This window comes from Patagioenas fasciata, chromosome 1 (assembly GCF_037038585.1).
Source record: "Patagioenas fasciata isolate bPatFas1 chromosome 1, bPatFas1.hap1, whole genome shotgun sequence".
Classification (NCBI taxonomy): Eukaryota; Metazoa; Chordata; class Aves; order Columbiformes; family Columbidae; genus Patagioenas; species Patagioenas fasciata.
In genome coordinates this window covers 50,255,828-50,274,034 of record NC_092520.1, presented here as the reverse complement: position 1 = coordinate 50,274,034, position 18,207 = coordinate 50,255,828, and positions in this window count along the sequence as shown.

Sequence of the window (18,207 nt, the reverse complement as noted above, 5' to 3'; positions counted from 1 at the left end):
AAATGCATAGCAAATAAAACTACTTGCTAAATATGGTCAATCTGCACTTTCGTTACATGGAGTAGTACAATTTACATGGTTACATGATCCTAATTTGAAGATATGAAAATACCAGTCTGTTGAGGTTTTTGTTTGTTTGCTTGTGTTTGTTTGTTTTGTTTTGTTTGTGTTTATTTGTTGTTGTCCTGGTTGTTTTTGTTTTTGTTTTTAATGAGATCTATTAAAATCATAGAATCATTTCAGTTGCAAGAGACCCTCTAGGTCATCGAGTCCAACCATAACCTAAGTCTAGCACTAAACCATGTCCCTAAGAACCTTGTCTAAACACCTTTTTTAAACACCTCCAGGGATGGTGACTCAACCACTTTCCTGAGCAGTCTATTCCCCAGCTTCACAACCCTTTCCATGAAGAATTTTTTTCCTAATATCCAATCTGAATTTCCCCTAACAAAACTTGAGGCTATTTCCTCTTGTCCTGTCACTTGCTTCTGGTGAGAAGACACCAACACCCTCCATGCTACAACCTCCTTTCAGTAGTTGTAGTCAGTGATAAGGTCTCCCCTCAGCCTCTTTTTCTCTGGTGATCTCACTCAAATAACTGTATTGAAAGAAGTAAATTTGGATACTAAGAGAAAAAAAAAAAAAGAAAGCACACCTTCTGTTTGAATCTGGAAGCAAATACGGTAATAAATTACATATAATTTATACAATCAAAAATATATACTACAACTATTTAATTACACATTTATAATGATATATTCCTATATATTTTAAAAAACAACTTGATTGCCCATAGATAAAAAACAATGCTGTTGCATAATTCCTTTTTCATCCCATCATTTCTATAAATAAAACTCAATTTAAATCCAATAACTTGCTCCATAACATCTTGTTTTCTTCCTTGCTCTATGGACAGTCTACCATGTTGTATCACATGTATCTTCCTCACTTTGTCTTTACTGTTGCACAAATCTTAACTAGTTCCCTGCCCTCATCAAAATTCAGATTTTTTTTTCAGTATGCATCATTGTTATCTTTAATATATTTCACACTCCTGAATACTTCAGAAATAACCCAGAATATATATTTTATCAATCTAATTCTGATCATCCATGACACTTTCAGAAATATGCATCTTGCTTTTCTCTTTACTATGACTTCAAATATCTGAATTGTGACCAGTATTCAAGACCTGAACTAGGTGGTGAAATAGATTACAGTATGATTTCCTTTATCACATTGTGTGAAGCTAGCAAGTAAACTTTCTATTCTTTGCTCCATATTTCTTAGTCTGCTTTCTGTTGTTAGAGCAGGTTCTAGACTGTTGATATATTTTCTCTGAAACATGTAAATTTTTTAATTAATTGATTTTTTTTTTAGGAAAACAAGGAAAACTTCAGCCTTAGTGTATTTGTTCCAAAAAGAGGGGAAAAAGAAAGAAAAAAAGGATAATATAGCATGTATACATCTGTATCTTGAGATAACAGCAGGGGTGGAAATCAAATACCAAGGTACATAGATTACAGAGCTTCTGTGTTCCACACAGACAGGAATTAAATCCTAGACCACATAGCTGGAAAGTTCATCTTTGAACCAGCATTTTCTGGCAGGCAGGTAACACAAGGTTATATGAATTTTTGAAATATATTGAGATCTTGGTAAAACCTGGTTCGTGTGGTCGGAATCTGAAAGAATACTATTACAGCTTCAAGGAAACAAAAAACCACCCCACAAACAAACAACTGTCAGGGATCTTTCCACAAACATCTTGCACATTGCTGCTAGTTTACAGGTCCTGCAAAAACCTATTTGTAGTAATAATTAATTTGATGAATGCAGACGCCGACATAAGCTCTTTGATCGCACGGGCGGGCCGGGTGAGAGTAAGAAGTCTAATTCAATATGAATTTATCATCCATACTCTTTAATGAACTTTTAACAACACTGAATATCAATGTTCCCGAGACCACGTTTTTTCCAAGCCTTATATACTCTATACCAAAAGGCCATGCGGCAAGTGCAGGCTACGATTGGTTACACTTACAGTCACTCATCCCCCCCCACTACGGTGATTGGCTGCAGGGCACTATTCACAGACTGTTCATGCGCAGCGGCGACGCCCCTCCTGCAGCCTGGGTCGAGAGCGGAGCAGCTTCTGTTTATTTTCCTTCTGTCTTTGGTGTCTCAGGGAAATCCTTCCGTGTAGATCTCAGCCTGTACCACAGCCACATCAAGCCCTGGCTTGTTCATAGCACAGAGCCAGAAACTCTCCACACCTATTTAAACAGATCTCTCTAAACAGTAGAAAAAAGCTTGGCTAAATCCATACTACTTGCAATTATTTGACTGCCACAAATATTGAATCTTTCCTAAAATAAAACATCATTATTTTAGTTCAGAGGTACCTTAATAAGTAGCACCAATATTTTACTGGAAAACTGTAGTGGAAAATATTTGGCTGTCTCTATTAGTAAATTAAATATGTCCAAGAATGTTCTTAAACACTGAAATTGCTTTTAACAGGGTGGCCTGTGTCTTTTTTGGGATACCCTTTTTTGCTTTCAGTGTAAGGTTACCACATGAAGACAGCCTATGGTGAATAGTCCCCAGAAATGTAAACCTTCCAGATCATGCCCTGAAACTGTTAGGGAGAACAATAGTAGCTATAAGACAAAACATGCTTGTGGCACTACTAATAGGGCAGTAGAAAATTGAGTTGTATTTCAGTTGTACTGAGGAAGAAATTTTTTATAATGAGGGTGGTAAAACACTGGAACTGATTACCCAGAGAGGTGGTAGATGCCTCATCCTCGGAGACATTCCAGGCCAAGCTGGACGGGGTTCTAAGCAACCTGATCTAGTTGAAGATGTCCCTGCTCATTGCAGGGTGGTTGGACTAGATGACCTTTGAAGATCCCTTGCAACCCAAAATATTCCATGATTCTATGATTCAGGGCACAGGAATGCTCCTGAGCATTGTGTGCTTTATTACTAAAGGCATAAACCATGGTGCTTCCCATAAGATTATGTTTAAATGAGTAATATGTTGTGAACAGTTTCCTCTCCCAAAACACAGTCTTTGCCTGAAAACTGGTCTGTGTTTTGTAAGATTTAATTCTTTCTGATGGCTGAGTCTCTTTTATTTATTTATTTATATATTTAATTTGTTTCCCCTTCAGTGTGACTCCCTGTTCTATCAGAATTTAAAAAAGTCAAACAGAGGAAAAACAAACAAACAAACCACACACACACACAAACCTACAACAACAACAAAAAAACTCAACATAAGGATTTCATATATGAGGGTTTTTTATTTGTTTTTCATCTCATTCATTTTCTAGTAAATATCACAATATAATGGCATAGATGTTTTAGTGTTTAGTCAAATAAATTAACAGCATATATAACTCCTCAGATTTCATATATCCAATAAGCACAAAAAGGTTCACATTTTTATTATGACTGCAGAGTTTGCTTCCAATGACACAGAACACTGGTTCCCACAGATGTCACAGCTTAAATTTTGCTTAAAAATGGAAAAAGAGCCCCTTGACAGTCATGATACAATTAAAAAAGGAAAAAAGTGGGGGGAAGGAAAGGGAAAATCTATTAATTTCCAGATTCTGCTCCCCTTTCGTGCCTAAATGATTACATTATTCTCATTAATCTTGATGCAACCATCTTAGGTAAGAGAAAACGGAACCTATATGTATGTGTATATGATTGTCTGAAAGTCTTTAAATTCTTTAGAAGACTCCTTATAAGTATAAAATGTCTTGAAACAGCCTTGATTTTTCACAAGGTAGTTATAGAATTTTAAATCATTTTTTCTTAAAAAAATTGAATCTATTGCAAGTAAGAAAAATATTAACCCATTTTTATTCCTCTTGTTACATGGTCCTCCAAAATAGAGAGAAGAAGTGGTCTTCAGTGTTTCATAGGTAAGATTTCACAATTTTACCTGAACTTAGGGGAAGACTTCCTTTTTTCTTCATCTTCTTCCTATATTGAAAAAAGTCAGACCCCTATTTCAATATAAATGGATAATTTAAATCTGTGTAATGTGACTCTAGACGGGGAAGGAAGTCAAGCCTATCATGATCATACAATCTACCATAACTGCATGAACATAATATCTGATTTGGATAAAACAGATATAAAACAAAGGCACAGAATAGCCCAAGTACAACAGAAAAGATATTAAACACCAGATTAATGCATTACTCAGCACCACCAAATAAGTTCTGACTGAAATTTTTCATGGTAGAAATAGTAACATTAATAACAGTAAAGTAGTAGAAATTCATTTGTAAAGTGACATGACAAAACAATAAGTGGTTTAATTAATTTCACTTTGATGATCTATTTTGTTTCTGCATCTTATTCCTTTGATTATAGTAATGAAAAATGTATTATTACAAACAACAGAACAAGACAGAATGTTTAGAATACTGCAAAAAAATATTTTTAACAATTATATTTTGTATGAAATCAAGAAAAGAAAACTCCCAACAGCATCTGGGATAGAAAAAATGAAAGGCAGTCAAATCTGAAGCAATAGTTTGAAAATTTCACATGAGCAGCAATATGGCCCCATCACAAAGAAAGCAAATGACTCCCTGGACTGTTTTAGCAGAAGCAGTTTCAGCAGATCAAGGGAGGTGATCCTTCAATCTGCTCAACTGTACTGAGACCACATCCAGAGTTCTTCATTCAGGTCCACATTTCCAATACAAGAAAGACTTGGACATACTGGAGGGAGTGCAGTGAAGGGCCAAGAAGGTGATTAGGGGACTGGAGTGCCTGACATATGAGGTGCTGAAAGAGCTGGGATTGTGTAGCCTAGAGAAGACTCAGGAATATATCATAAGAATGTATAAACTCCTGACTGGGAGGAATGATGAAGACAGAGCCAGACCTTTATCGCTTGCACCTTGTGACAGGATGAGATGTAGAGGTATCACAGTATCACAGTATGTTTGGGATTGGAAGGGACCTCAAAGATCATCTAGTCCAATCCCCCTGCTGGAGCAGGAACGCCTAGGTGAGGTTGCACAGGAATGTGTCCAGACGGGCTTTGAATGTCTCCAGGGAAGGAGACTCCACAACCTCCCTGGGTAGCCTGTTCCAGTGCTCTGTTACCCTCACTGAGAAGAAGTTATTTCTCAAATTTAAGTGGAACCTCTTGTGTTCCAGCTTGATCCCATTGCCTCTTGTCCTATCATTGTTTGCCACTGAGAAGAGCCTGACTCCATCCTCATGGCACTCACCCTTTATATAAACCAAAATACATTAAATTCCATTCAAACATAAAAGAATCCTTTTTTTACTGTGAGGAAGGAAGGAGGGAAGGAAGGAAGGAAGGAAGGAAGGAAGGAAGGAAGGAAGGAAGGAAGGAAGGAAGGAAGGAAGGAAGGAAGGAAGGAAGGAAATATATATCAAAGGTTCCTGAGTGTTTTACAAGGAACCTATTTTTTTCAAGTCTCTCATTAGAAAGGAACAAACCAAAGCAAAATAAATGTTTTAAAAATAGGCACTCAGAATAAACCCTGTATAGACACATGCAAACCTATGTTTGCTATGTAATTTAGATAATTTCAAAAACATTTTTGAACATTTGCATTTCAAGTCTAATAATTATGTAAGTATCGCAGAATCACAGAATGTTAGGGATTGGAAGGGACCTTGAGAGATCATCTAGTCCAATCCCCCTGCTGGAGCAAGAACACCTAGATGAGGCTACACAGGAAGGCATCCAGGTGGGTTTTGAATGTCTCCAGAGAAGAAGACTCCACAACCTCCCTGGGCAGCCTCTTCCAGTGTTCTGTCACCCTCGCTGTAAAGGAGTTTCTTCTCAAATTTAAGTAGAACCTCCTGTGTTCCAGTTTGTATCCATTGCCCCTTGTCACTGAGAAGAGCCTGATTCCATCCTTGTGACACTCACCCTTTATATATTTATAAACATTAATGAGGTCACTCCTCAGTCTCCTCTTCTCGAGGCTGAAGAGACCCAGCTCCCTCAGCCTTTCCTCATAAGGGAGATGCTCCACTCCCTTAATCATCTTTGTTGCCCTGCGCTGGACTCTCTCCAGCAGTTCCCTGTCCCTCTTGAGCTGAGGGGCCCAGAACTGGACACAATATTCCAGATGTGGTCTCACCAGGGCAGAATAGAGGGGAAGAAGAACCTCTCTCAACCTACTAACCACACCCCTTCTAATACACTGCAGGATGCCATTGGCCTTCTTGGCCACAAGGGCAGAGTGCTGGCTCATGGTCATCCTCCTGTCCACCAGGACCCCCAGGTCCCTTTCCCCTACACTGCTCTCTAATAGGTTATTCCCCAACTTATACTGGAACGTGGGGTTGTTCCTGCCCAGATGCTAGACTCTACACTTGTCCTTGTTATATTTCATTAAATTTTTCCCCGACCAGCTCTCCAGCCTGTCCAGGTCTCACTGGATGGCAGCACAGCCTTCTGGTGTGTCAGCCACTCCTCCCAGCTTCGTGTCATCAGCAAATTTGCTGATATTACACTCTATTCCCTCATCCAAGTCATTGATGAACATGTTGAGTAGTACTGGTCCCAGTACTGGTGCCCTTGAGGTACTCCACTAGATACAGGCCTCCAACTAGACTCTGGCCCATTGACCACAACTCTCTGACTTCTTTCCTTTAGCCATTTCACAGTCCACTTCATTACCCAGTCATCCAGATCACACTTCCTCAGTTTAGCTGTGAGGATGCTGTGGGAAACTGTGTCAAATGCTTTCCTGAAATCAAAATAGACCACATCCACTGCTTTACCATCATCTATCCACCTCATTATGTCCTCGTAAAAGGCTATGAGGTTGGTTAAGCACGACTTCCCCTTGGTGAAGCCATATTGACTGCCCCTAATGACCCTCTTATCCTTGATATGCCTTGAGATGACAGCAAGGATAAGTTGTTCCGTCACCTTTCCAAGGATGGAGGTGAGGCTGACTGGTCTATGGTTACCCAGGTCCTCCTTCCTGCCCTTTTTGAAGACTGGATGCACATTTTATTTAGAATAAAAGTCACATTACTAGTTGATTCTGTTGAAATGGATAAAGCATTTTCTTGTTGTGAACTTTAAAGGTACATAATTCCATTATCCAAAACAGTTCAAAGCAGAAGAATTGCTCACAGATGACTGAACAATCAGTACAAGAAAATGTACTTTAATATCTGTGTCAAAACACAGGTGGTTTCCATGTACACTTAAAGCTTTTTAGAGGTAAAATGAGTCTCTTCAGGTTTGACTTTAAAAAGTTATTTACATAGGTGACATTTCAAGCATCATACAACGTTTAACTAAAATGGACAAAGTGTTTCAGTTTCTATATTAGGCCACACCATTCATGTGTTCCTGGTTAGTAAAATTAAGTTCATTTTAAAAGTGAAACAAATGACTCTTTAGTGCCTGTACCTATATTCAGATTATTTTCTGAAAACAGCAGTCATCATTGTCATCAGAAAGGCAGGAAACCACATCACATGATTCAAATGCAGACAAGGCAGAAGTAATAAAGGAATTTGAAAACAGAATACACATATTTTGATCTTGGTGATAGAGAGTTTTAAACAATTATATCTTCGTTTCTATTAGTTTATAAAGTATGTAGAGTGTTCACAGTCAAATTCTGGAAATCTTTTCATCTAATGTCACATAAACTAACTGATGCTTACTGTCACGGTATGACTCTTGAATTATTCTGTTTATCTTCACTGTTGACCTCCATAGTGGACCTGGTCTTGCACAAACATTACCACAGGATTATTTTTTGCACTCAGAGTAGTTGTTTTGCAGTCAGTAACTACATATTTCTCCAGCAACACATTTGAACTGTTGTGGGAAAAATCAAGATGGAATTACATGGTTGGCATAATCAAATGCTTTGTGATAAAAAGTTTCATTGCAGACTGCTCCAACATGTGTTCTCTATTTTCTAATAAGGCACTCATTCAGATGGCAAATGAATGCTTATATCATAGAAATTTTTAGTCCTGGTAGCTAAGCCTCTCTGAAGTCATTTCAAGGCATATGTATTTGAACTGTTATATTTCCTTTTCTTTGAACGCTTTTCAGAATATTGGACTTCTAAAGCTATATTTAGAATCATCAAGACTAATTTAGAATAGAAATACTCTTTTCAAGACCAAATTTAAAAATTTCATTACTTATCATAGGTGAAATTCATCTTTATTTGGAAAGAAGATTCTTTATGAAAACACAAAGTCACATTTGAGCATAGTCTCAACACTACAGTTAGACAGTAACATCAACACTTAGTTTGTACTTTTTAGTCTAACAACTTTAATTAATGGAGAATCTACTGAATGTACAGTGTTGTAGCACAGATTTTGGAATGAAATTATATTTTACAAGTGAAATTGTATAATTCTCCCACTTAGCACAGTTTAACATAACAAGCAGTTCTTCTTTACCTAAGTAAGAAAACTTTGTAATGAAAAAGTCTGCCTTCCTTACTGAGTTCACTTCTTTTATTTTTTTTTTTTCCTGAAACTTGTGTCCTGTATGTCCTTACCAGCATTAAACTTGTCGTTGATATTTACTTACCCTTACAGGAGGAGAAAGGATCTGTTTTCAGGGTCTCCAAAGGTTTGTTGTCACAAGATCCTAGACCATTATGAACTACTCTGGGGACAAATCTTGCAATTAGGTCTCTCCAAGCTGGGTTCTGCAGAGTCCTGTTAAACTTTCATGCTTCAAACATGTGCTTATGTTTATCCATATTGAGATCCCTACAGGACCATGGTGCTAGGAATTTAAGTTCTTCAATAAAAATATTATATTTTATAGATTTAATTGATTACACAGTGTAATGAATTCCCTCACAGAGAACAAATGAAATTGATTCATACATATGCATATACTTCCAGCTTCATAGAACTAAATATACAAATAAGATATGCCATAAAAAAAAAGAGAGCTTTTAAAGTTATAAAGTATCATCAACATAAACAAGATATGGTCTTTTTAACTGTTAGAATCACTGACTCTAGTAAAGCAAGTAGAAGGTGAAGATGCTGTGAGAGACTTAAACTTCTTTTTGGAGATCTGCACACTATAGCAGATACCAGGGGTTTTTTTGTACATTATTTACTCCCAACTATTTGATCTCTCCATTAACATCAGACAGTATTTGGGCTATACATTTTATTTTATCATTATATATTTACAAAACATTTTCCACCAAAAATAATCTAGATACTCAAATTAAATAGGATATGTAAGCAGTATGTAATACCATATTAATTGTCACATCATATGTCACAGAAAGTAATGACCTTATTCACAAACCTGCACATAACTCCATAACAAATAAATCAAAAGTCATCCTTACCTGGCCTTTATAGAGCCTACTGCTGAGGTGAACATCAATATTTACCAGTCTGAAAAGAAAACACACATGCCATTACTCTTTCTGTATTTACCACAAAGAATCTTTAGTATTACTGAGTTATGAAATAATGAACCTCTCAGAACAACCCAGCTAACAATCAAATACAGATCAGTTGCAACATGTTTTATTTTGGTGTCACTGTAGAACAAAAACCTTACTTTCTTGTACACACCCCAAAATAATTTATGAGGTACGTGTCATAGTTTTTTTTTAGTTTCAAAGATTATCCTTTGAAGTCAGTTGCCTAGGAAGAAACTAATATCCTTTTTCTTTATCACTATAAGTCATTTTTAGTTATCTTTAGAATATTGATGACAGAACGTACAGTTCACTGTTTCCCTGAGCAGAACTTGTATTATGATGTGGTATTTAAACTATTTTTACTTTTCAAATTACAAAGGAGGAAGATTTTAATTCTGGCAACGGCATGGAAGTGGGAGAGACAGTTACTGTTTCAGGCCTGGAGGACCTCTCTGAACTGTAATCAAGAAAAGAATAGACCTTTTCATGGTTTTCTTTAAAGCTGTTAAACTGTTATTTTAAAATCTACAGCACAGCTTGTTTTGCAGGTGACACTTTGATACTATACACTATCATTTCCTAGTTGATAGCAAATGCTATCAACTGGCACATTTACCTTCAGTACATTTGAATAGTGAACTGGAAATCCAACCAATTATTCATTCAAAATATAAACAAGTGTATCCATTACTTGACTGAATTCTCATTCCATAGCTTGAGCCAGAATTTTAACTAATTTAATTGAAGAAATCCATGAAAGAAAAAGAGAGTCCTCTTACTTTCCTAACTGGAAGTCTAACTGATAGAATGAATTCCTAAAGCAACAGCAACACACAAGAAAAGTATTGGCCTGCCCACACTTGAACTAAAATTTGCTTAGAATAAGATTTTCTTGGGTGAAGATTGAAGTATTGCATAACTTCAGCGAATCTGCTGAAGGCCATCAGTAACACACACCTTCCCTGGTAGCTATAGACAGAAACAGTGATGCTGCTTTTACTTTTAACGGTTAGAAACTCAGTTTGCCTGGGTTTTGCTCAGGGATCAATACTCTAACCTAAAACACTGATGAATATTGCTACCGCAACATTTGAACAGGATATGATCAACAATACTTTAATAACATAATCACAAAGAAGGTCTATGTGTGGTAAATACATGAACTAGTAATAAAGAGTTGGGATATGAAATCTGTGCTAAAAATAGTTTATTACAAGTGTCTACATGAACTGAAAATAAACAAATACAACTTTTATAGACCACTGACTGCCAAAACCAACTTTGTGAGCATGTTTTACAATTCTTCACTTATGTCTTGAATTTTGATTATATAGTGTCACTGTTTAAGGTTGGGCCGGCAATTAAATGGAACAACTGCTGATCTCTGTTAACCCTTTCCTTCCTCAGAAGAGAAAAGAAAAGGAGAAAAGGGAGAGAAACATATGTACTGGAAAATTAAAACAGTTTTAAGAAACTACCAATAATAATGGAAAATAATGAAGAATATACAAAACCAATATTGAGTTCTCCTGATGATGATGACAGAATTGCGTGCCACTGTGTCTTGCACCACTGACACTGCAGGTCAGGCACTGGGAAGTCTCTGATCAGACTCAGTAGCAGATGGGAGCCAGATTCAGGAATGCATGGATTGGGACTGGAGGCAGGAGAACTGGCATAGTCCTCCAAGGATGCCAACTATGAAAGAAAAGAACATGGCCCCTGTAGTCCCTCAGGTTTAAACTGAGTATGATGTATATGGGATGGAATACTTCACTGGTCAATTTTTGATCACCTGTTCTGTCTGCTTCTTCCCACAGATGTGACCCTTTTACATACTTTCCCTTGTGGAACATAAGAGATTTAACAGTAACCTTGATCTACTTGGGGATAAGTATAAACGTAGGCCTTTCTACATACTCATCCTACCATTACTTTGGTAACAAATATAAACATCAAGCATTATCAATTCCCATCTGGAAAACAGGTAGTCAAGTTCAAAAAATGCAGTTAGTTAGAAGAAGCTTAACTGGAAGGAAAATTTACTGAAAGAGGAATTAGTTCTGTCCAAGACTAAACCAGGACATGGAGGTTGCATGACTTTTTCTACTTAGAAGTCAGTTAAAGAAAAATGTTAAAGAAAAATACTGTGTTTTAAAGACTATTTCCCAGAAACTCATAAATGGAAAGAGGGCCTAAGATCCTATCCTGAATAATCTGTGATTATCCTGTTGAAGTTCTATCATCTAAGGGTTACATGCTTCATTACCTTCCCTCTCATATAGTTGACTACATATGTAAAAACTGAATAGAATTAAGTGTGAACCTTTGTAACTCTGAGGGATTTATTCAATATTTGCCTAACAAAGGAAATGTGAAAATGGTGAAAATGTTGAAATCTTTATTCCTGGCAAAGAACTTCAAAGTAGAGTTACTGTCCAAAGTCACAGCAACAAACAACAGAACACCTGAGAACCTTAGTCTCAGTGGTAACTTCATCAAAAGGGTCCCAGTCACACCTTAAATATTCTTAACATTAGTGCAGAATTATTATTTTTGATTTAGATCAATAGGTTGGGTGAAAACGTATGAAACTAATTGGGTTTAAGTAGTTTGAAAACAAAGTACCTTTTGTTTGAAAGTAACCAAGTCAGAAAGAAATTAAATATAATACATGCTGTATGTCTCTCATACAACTATTAAGAAAAAAAAATAGAGTGATTTATTTTTAAGAAGCACAAAAATATACATAAAAAGCAAATTCATTTTTACTTCAGTGATTTTGTCTTCTGGCTTCCACAGCATCCCCTGCAGGGATTTAGCAGACATTGAGGAACTACCTTCCAGGGTCTGTCACATTCCGAACATACTTAAAAAGAAGCATTCACATTGACCCTGATTTCCATAGGAAATAAAATCTGACTCTCAATAGTCAAGCATAAAAAACCCATACGATTTGAGGAAAATAATTTTCCTGTAAGTGTTCTCCAGAGAAGCTCTGCAGGCTTCAGTGACTGAGCTCTCATGAAGCCTATTTCTAATTCAGCTGCATAAAATCTCACCTCTCTGGCCCTGTAGCACATATAGCATAGGCTTGTTTTTAAAACCCTCTCATACATAAAAATTATCTTGAAAATCCCCTGTCCTGATCAAGGTACCCCAGAAACTTCTGTTCAGATTTAGGAAACAAAGTGGGAATGCTAATAAAAACCCAAAACAAGTTACATTAACAGGAAGAAGTACATCCTATGAAGCAAATAAAACATACCAATATAAATGTTAATTCCCTGATGAAATTCAGAGACAGTATCAAGCTGAATAATTTCATTGGTCCAGTTTCAGCTGAAAATTTGAAATTTCACTGCTGACATTCATTTAAACTCTGAGTTCTGGTAAACAGAATCATAAGGTTCTTGTCTGAGGACCTGACTTAAAAATCGGAAAGTCAGGGTGTCACACAAAATCTTGAAGATAATACTGTCTCTGAGGTGAAATTATTTGTGTCTTTTCACAGTCAGTCAGGCTCAACAAACAAGTGATAAATCTTTGTCTCAGAAACTCACGAAGAAAACTGTTCCTACTTTATTAATTCAATATTGCTCTTGTTGAAGACACATTTTGACCAGCTCATCCCTATGCAATGCCCTTTCTACATTCTAGGAATGTATTCCTTACATCAGTTTTTCTTTTTTTTTGTTGCTTTTTTTTTTTCTCTTTTTTGGAGGTAAAGGGAGGTTTAACTGAGGAAAACAACCAACCAAAGCCTCCAAGTAATTAACACGCTAATTTAAAAACTCACAGGTAAAATAAACACACATAAAAAAGGAAACTCTGAGCTTACAGAGCCCTCTGATGCAATTCATATTTTTCCAGTGAAATAGTAAAATGCTGTTTTGAGAGAAGAAAAGTAAAATGATTTGCATAGAGGAACATTTTCCTTCTTTTTGCTCTAATGTACTGCAGTATTACCTCAAGGCTGAATTTTATTCATACTGTATATCTAGATGACTAAGATGTTTAGGAACACATTTTTCAATTAGAGTTTTTCCTAAATGACATTTTTAAAGACAAATACCTACATATAATGCACATACTGGATAAATTGTTCTTGTAGGTTACCCAAACAAAGCATATTCTTATTAGCCTGTCTGGAGGCGGGGAAAAAAAAAGACCTAAGAACTGTCCAGCTCTTATGTCCTGCAGGAACACATATGCCACCACGACACAATACCCTGAGTTGCAGAGACTATAATCCAGTCAGTTGCTTATTCAAAAAGTTGACATGCTTACAAACTCATGCTTTAGAATTGCAACCCTTGATACCACTAAAGATATTCCTAAATTAAGACCTAAATCTTTCTTCATGTGAATGCATTCTAATGGCTAGGGATGACATAATTTACTTTAATCAATATACAGAGAGTGTGGCATCTCTGCAAACCTTCATTTGATCTAACAAAAGGTTAGATAGCTCAGTCACATGCAGAGAATCTATATCTAAGGATCTAAATTTGAACCTGGATTCAATTTTTAAATGTGTAGTGACTATGCTGTCCATACTGCTTGTTGGGGCAGTTCTTTGAGCCATCAAACTATGTAACTGCTCTTAATTTTGTGTGGGATGGTGTACAGTTTTAACTCTACACAAAGGAATTTGTGGATGGTCTCTGATATCAGGAGTAGAGGAATTATGCTGGCAAAATAGTTGCTTAGGTATTTAGGTTCTCTCTTTGAACTGGAACCTAGGAGGTCCCAAAGCAGTCCTAAGCAGATCAGTAATTCATCAGCTTCCGAAGCCTGACTCAAATATAAATATCAACATTTTTTCTCAAAACTAGTGAGGAACCCAAATAATTTGGAGTTCTTAAGATACTAATTTAATGTATAGAAAAGAGGTTTTTCTTCTGTAGGTTCCTTGGTTTTTTCAGTTTTAGTTTCTGGACTTTTTTTTTTTTTCCCTCCTCAGAACTGAAAGAGATGACAAACAAGCTGATAATTTGGGATTATTTCTTGTGATGTGTGGTCCTACATGACTGATAATGTCTCAGAAAGCTAAAGAAATAGAGCCAAAGTAGATTCGGTGCATCAGCAATTTATAAATGCAAACAGATTAATATTATTTAATCTTTGTTAGTTATTCATTATTGTTAAATGAACAAACTATATACATTTGCTTATATCTAAAATAATTCATACAAGGCAGTCAAAATTTAAGCTGATGGCCATGTTACAAAAATCATGTGTGCAATTAGACATGGTTAAATACTAAGTGCATACAATTCCTTTTCTTTTCATGCATCTCATTGCTAGAATGAAAAAACAGCTTTTTTTTTCTCTGCCATGTGCCCAGATAGGCAACAGATGTTGCCATCTGGGCTGTGAATTTACTTTGCAATCCAAGTGCAGAGCACTTTCTCCTCCTGCCTCTATACTCTCACGCAAACACCAAATAAAACCAAGAAAATGGTAAACCCCAAACTGTCCAGGTAACTTCGTGTATTTATTCGGTGCTGTTAATAGGAAGCTATATTCTATACATTGGGACTAAAGAAAAATAACAGACAACTCTCTTTTTCCTCAATATTTGCAATCTGGGCCTATAAGGCAAATAATTCATTGCACATGAAAGACTTTTATAGAAAGAAAACTTTTTGTAATTTTCAACCTATTTTTTCTGGAACTTAGCTGACAGGAAAGTAAGCTTTTTGTGAATAGTCCTAAATTGATTTTGTGGAGTCCTAGACCTCTATTACAATCCTTTAGGAAAAATATATGTATTACAAAAATACACAATTGTGCAGCTGGCAATATTCATTCCTCTTTTACGAAGTTTTCAAAGTCATTTTCTCCAGAATACAGAGCACTTTGATTACATATTATGACACTTGACCCTCTCAGACAAATTTCTGCTTTGTATAATTAACTGAAATCATTCAATAGTACATTTTGTTCGTTTTGATTAGTCTCATAGTACTCTGATAATTGTTTATAAATAGGCATTAGCAAAACCGACTGACTGAAAAAAAAAAACAGTTTCAGTAGAATTCTATGCTTGCTTCAGATGAATTAAGATCATTTTGAAAACATTTTCTCTTAGTGTCTGGGAAGACTAAATTTGTTTTTCAATACATTTAATAAGAATAATGCATATGACCTAACACTGCTAGAGCAACCCTCAATTTCCCTTCTAAGTTTTTCATCTATAAATTAGCAACCTGAAGGTTATCCTCATGCATATTGTATGCCAAGTGTCAAAAAAATGTCAATAACAGCTTGAAATAAGTCCTTATGTTATAAATAAGCATATGTTGATATGTTCCACTTTCCCTAAAGTGAAGATGTTAATTTTTGAAGAAGAGAATTTGAGAATTTAGGACTGCTATATATTTTACAAAGTAACTAAAAATACATAATTTTACATTTCATATATCATATTAAAAATGTCATTTTAAGAAATACCATGATTAGTGTATCTTTTTCACACTTCTGCTATAGTAGAAGCTAGTTTAGGTGATAACTGCCTCAAATCAGACAATATGGCTGTATGTTATGATTAAATGCCAAGATTTTAAGCCATCCCTTCAAAAGATTGGTTTATGACATTAAAGGAATTCAAACTCTATGCATACTAGAATTACAGCAGCTGAACATACATCTTCATACATTAACACATATGTATTTTTAGGTTTACATAACCATTAAGTTTTCTGGATTTGTCTTTCAGGATAATCTTATGTTAATTTTTAAACACTCTACTGATATAATAGGCTTTAAATCTTGAATCCAGTTTAAAGCAGTTTTACCCTTTTTTTGTTGTTGTTTTTCAGTATCAGTGAATAGTGATGTATTTGTTTGTTCCTTCTTTATACTTTTAAGTACTATTTACACATTCAACAATTATGTTTATTTATAAATGTACATTATATATAATGTACACACATTTCTTCAGTAGTTTTCCATGTTAGGTTATCCGAAAATCAGAAGTGATTCCTGGGTGTGACTAAAACCACAGAATTTCACACAGGAATAATCAGAAGCCCAGAATAACTGTGTTCAGAGAGAAAATGAATCACTGAGAGCTAAGCAGTGCCATCTTATCTCTGTACAAGACAGAACTGTCATTGGTGGCAAGTTGCTGCAGACCAAAGCTGCCTTCATCAAAGGGTTGTCAGATCATGCTGGGATTTGCTGCTCAACCTGGACTTAAATACTAATCTTGTCGTCAGCAAATCAGAACTACTTAGGTTCACCAGGAAAACAGAGTTTTCATTTTGTAATAAATGCAACTCAAACATACTTGTGCTGGTCCCCACCATGCACTGCTAACTACTGTCTGTTTGACCACCACTGCTAGACTAGGCTGAAGGTGAAATTCAACATTGCCAGCTCCCATCAGAGGGTCCCTAAGTAAAGTTCAACATCTGGTTACATTTTGGAATTAATATACATGCAAAAAGTGTATTATTTTGTTTTGCTGGTGATTTTTAAAATAGCTATCAGCTTCAATAACAGTTGAGACCACCTCAGATAAGCCTTTATCAACAAATCTCTGTGTAAAGCTTTCTAAAACAGAGGAAAAACAGACAAGATGGTGAAGAGTTGTTATCCTGTTCTTTGTTTACAGTGGAATTTACTGTAGCATCAAGTATTCTACACCGTTTCACCAAGCAGCACATTGGACTTGATGATAGGATGCTTGATGCAAGCTGAACAAATCTGCCTTTCTCACTTTGCAATTAGATAGGCAAAAACACAGCACTAATGATTGGTGAGCTTCATCTGTTTATCTCCTCTTTCACTTTTAGTTCTTAAAAGGACAGTTTTGTTATCTTTTGAGAATACTGTCAGGCACAGGCAATGTAGTTGTTCAAGAAAAAAAAGGTACCTCAGTAACAGTATAATGTGGAATTTTAGTCAGGGCATTTGATATACAGAGCAGAATAGAAATTAAGTTTGATGAGATTAGGTTTGCAATCCTCAGACACTCCACTTGTGAGACTGACAAGACAATTCACTCTCTGTCATGAATTCTACAGCTTGTCTCCATGTGATTTATAATCCTGCTGTGCAACTCCTGAAAAGACAGAACTGGAAGTATAAACAGATCTCATGGATTTTCTCATCATGGTAAGTTAACTTAAGTTTTTGAACAAAATTACATAATGCAATAATGAAAATGCCATTGCCAGTCCTGTGGGCATTTGTTTGTTTGCGGTTTGTTTGTTTGGGGTTTTGGTTGCAGGGTTTTTGTTGTTTGGTTTGTTTGTTTGTTTGGTTTGGTTTGTTTTTAACAATCCTGCTGCTCCAGCAGGAGTCAGTAAGAATGGCAGGTGACACAGTCTATGAAAACAATAGACTTCAATCTTCTCCATGGGTTTATATATGTATGTGTGTGTGTATAAATAATGAATATATAATGCACGCATTTATTATTTTTTTCTCCTTTAGTTGACATAAACAGACAAGAATTGGATCTTCTGTACAAATTATGAGGGTTTTTGAAATAAATAATACATTTCAAAGATTTTCAAAACAAAATTTGGAAGAAAATGCATTTCAGATCAGTTAAAAACTTACTTTGTAGTTGCTACAACAGAAGATGTTTCGAAGTGAAAAGGTAAAGTAATATATTTTATGAAAAATCAAAGTATTAACAAAATTGTAATGTATCTGCAATTCTTTAAGTGTTATTAGAAAAAAAAAAAAAAAACCAGCAAGGAAAAAAATATGTTTTTTGCAG